The sequence below is a fragment of the Lucilia cuprina genome, chromosome 2, assembly GCF_022045245.1.
Source record: "Lucilia cuprina isolate Lc7/37 chromosome 2, ASM2204524v1, whole genome shotgun sequence".
Lineage (NCBI taxonomy): Eukaryota > Metazoa > Arthropoda > Insecta > Diptera > Calliphoridae > Lucilia > Lucilia cuprina.
This window is the reverse complement of record NC_060950.1, coordinates 68,157,726-68,161,828: the sequence shown is the minus strand read 5'-3', so window position 1 is coordinate 68,161,828 and position 4,103 is coordinate 68,157,726.

Sequence of the window (4,103 nt, the reverse complement as noted above, 5' to 3'; positions counted from 1 at the left end):
GTCATAGTCTAGTCATAGTCTAGTCATAGTCTAGTCATAGTCTAGTCATAGTCTAGTCATAGTCTAGTCATAGTCTAGTCATAGTCTAGTCATAGTCTAGTCATAGTCTAGTCATAGTCTAGTCATAGTCTAGTCATAGTCTAGTCATAGTCTAGTCATAGTCTAGTCATAGTCTAGTCATAGTCTAGTCATAGTCTAGTCATAGTCTAGTCATAGTCTAGTCATAGTCTAGTCATAGTCTAGTCATAGTCTAGTCATAGTCTAGTCATAGTCTAGTCATAGTCTAGTCATAGTCTAGTCATAGTCTAGTCATAGTCTAGTCATAGTCTAGTCATAGTCTAGTCATAGTCTAGTCATAGTCTAGTCATAGTCTAGTCATAGTCTAGTCATAGTCTAGTCATAGTCTAGTCATAGTCTAGTCATAGTCTAGTCATAGTCTAGTCATAGTCTAGTCATAGTCTAGTCATAGTCTAGTCATAGTCTAGTCATAGTCTAGTCATAGTCTAGTCATAGTCTAGTCATAGTCTAGTCATAGTCTAGTCATAGTCTAGTCATAGTCTAGTCATAGTCTAGTCATAGTCTAGTCATAGTCTAGTCATAGTCTAGTCATAGTCTAGTCATAGTCTAGTCATAGTCTAGTCATAGTCTAGTCATAGTCTAGTCATAGTCTAGTCATAGTCTAGTCATAGTCTAGTCATAGTCTAGTCATAGTCTAGTCATAGTCTAGTCATAGTCTAGTCATAGTCTAGTCATAGTCTAGTCATAGTCTAGTCATAGTCTAGTCATAGTCTAGTCATAGTCTAGTCATAGTCTAGTCATAGTCATAGTCTAGTCATAGTCTAGTCATAGTCTAGTCATAGTCTAGTCATAGTCTAGTCATAGTCTAGTCATAGTCTAGTCATAGTCTAGTCATAGTCTAGTCATAGTCTAGTCATAGTCTAGTCATAGTCTAGTCATAGTCTAGTCATAGTCTAGTCATAGTCTAGTCATAGTCTAGTCATAGTCTAGTCATAGTCTAGTCATAGTCTAGTCATATAGTCTAGTCATAGTCTAGTCATAGTCTAGTCATAGTCTAGTCATAGTCTAGTCATAGTCTAGTCATAGGCTAGTCATAGTCTAGTCATAGTCTAGTCATAGTCTAGTAATAATCTAGTCATAGTCTAGTCATAGTCTACTCCATAGTGTGAACCGTAGTGTACTCCACATTCTAGTCCACAGTCTTTTTGATTATCAGTTAAATTTTCAAGTCCATAGCCATGTTTATTTTCTAGTTCATAGTCTAGTGCATGGTCAAGTCCAAAACTTATGTTATAATTTCATTCAATCCATAGTCTAGTTCATAGTCTCGTACATAGTTTAGTCCATAGTATAGTAAACAATGTGGTTCACAGTCTGTTCCATATTCCACCTTATACTCTCTTCCATAGTCGAACTTATGGACTACACCATTATTGATTCAATAATCTCTTTCATGGTCTAGTCCGTAGTATACTACACAATCTAATCCACAATCTAGTCTTTATTGTACTTCATTCTCTCTTCAATAGTCTAGCCCTTAATTACTTACGTAGTATAGTTCATGAGTGATTGCATAATCCAGTTCATAATCTAATCCATAATTTACATTTATTTATTCCTATAATAATCTGATTATATGATTACGAAAAGGTTCTTAATCTATAAATTGATTTAATTGTGTTGCTATTTTTTTATGACATTTAAACATGTGTATGTATATATTCTAGCAATTAATTATCTATTGCCTACCTTTAGGCTATATTTGTAGGATTTTATTGCGTTTTCATTCTTTGTAGCGTTAATCCAACACCATTGCTTTACTTTTTACCATATAAATTAATCATGAAATTTCAATAATCGTATATTATAATGTCAATATACTTGATCAAAATATTTAGTCAATACGTTACCCACCTCCAACAATAAACTTACTTCTACCTGAATAGTTGTTGTGATACAACTTAAATTTCAATTTCTTAATATATAACACAAAATTCAATAATGACATGCAACTTGTTTTACTCCAAGGGAAAAGAAAAGTATAGAGTTTGATGGAAGGTATAAAGAAAATAACATGAAAACTTTTTCACTTATAACATATGAATTTCTTTTGATAGAATTTTAATAAGTCTGAGCCATAGATCATTCAAAAAAAATGAAGAAGAAACTTTACTTTTAAAAAATTACTTACAAACAGTTGCCGTTAGATAATACAGCCTATAGGCGTTTATTTTTACATATGCCGGGGTTTTTGTAACATTGGAAGGGATGTTCACAAGCAAATGAAAGAAAAAAAGTTCTACTTGTAGTTTGCCAAAGAATATCAATAACTTACTAACAAACAAATAATTTAGTAGTAATAGTAGTATATGGGTGAAAATAACATTATTGTATTTTTAATACATGGATGAGTGATGGCGTGTGAAAAAAGTTTTTTCTAAGGCCATTCATAATATGTATGAGTATATGTATGTGTATGTATTAAATAAGGACCCAACTAAGAAGTATTAGTGATAGAAAAGAACATGTGAATATTTTCTCATAAAAGTATACTATACAAGTGTTAACACCCACCAGCCTAAAAGTATGCTCTATATGGAAAAGAAACATTTTAAGGAAATTGTATTTGAGGTTATAAATAACAAAAGTTTAAACATTTTTAACTACAAGATTAAATTAATATTTGAAATATAAATTTTATAACATAATACTATCTGTTATAAAACTGTTATATGCTACAAATTACAACTACACTTATCATTTGCTTGTTTACTTCTTAAACAAATATTTATTGCTATTGATTTCCTCTCTTATAAGCAGCCTTTATAAGTTTTTCCAAAATGTCTGATTGCTACAAAAGTTTGTATGCAGCCAGACAGACAGAATATCATTCTTTGTATTTGGTCAATATCCAATTAAAATCTTACAATAAAATAAACATATAATTACTTCTATCATAAATCAATAATAAATTTTAACCAATTACATAAATGTTAGCATTAATTGATAATAAATATTAAACAGAAAATGCTGCAACAATCGAAAAATTACTAAATTAATTGAGGCGTATGAAAGGTCATTGTTATAGACAATGTTTTTTGCCACAAGAAGAAATTTAATTTAACCAAAATATGAAATTGATAATTAAACTAACAGATATTAAGTAGCCTTAGAAACGATTTTCTAGCAAATTAAATCATATATTAAAATATATACATATGTATGTAACAAAAGTCAAATGTAAATGTTAAATTTCTTATTTTGTCTAAATTTTATGTTCAATTGATTTCTTGCAACATTACTCGAAATTAGGTCTTTTTGTCTTGAAATTTCAACATAATGTTAAATACATATGTATACATATGTATATGTAAGTTTGATCCTTTGACCTGTTTATTTTTAAGAAAGGAAAATGAACTAACAAAAAAGTTTAATTAATAAAGAGAATTTGAAAGATAAAACTAGAACGAAAAAACATTCAAGTTTATGTGTGCCTTTCAGTAAGTTATTATACCTAATGGAACTAGACTCTGCAATAGTATATGTAGTAGAATAAAAACCGGTCTATAAAGTAGATTAAAGAGTAGAATATGAACTAGATCATGAAATAGCCTATGGACAAAACTATATTCTAGACTATAGAATATACTACGTAGTACTTAGATGAAATCGAAAAAATAATGGAAATTACTATGGAATTGACTACAGACTAGATTATGACTAGACTATGACAAGACTATGACTAGACTATAGACTAGACTATAGACTAAACTATAGACTATATTATAACTAGACTATGGCTAGACTATGACTATATTATAGACTAGACTATAGACTAGATTATAACTAGACTATGACTAGAATATAGACTAAAATATATAGACTAGAATATAGACTAGACTATAGACTAGACTATAGCTAGACTATAGCTAGACTATAGCTAGACTATAGCTAGACTATAGCTAGACTATAGCTAGACTATAGCTAGAATATAGACTAGACTATAGCTAGAATATAGACTAGACTATAGACTAGACTATAGACTAGACTATAGACTAGATTATAACTAGACTATGACTAGACTA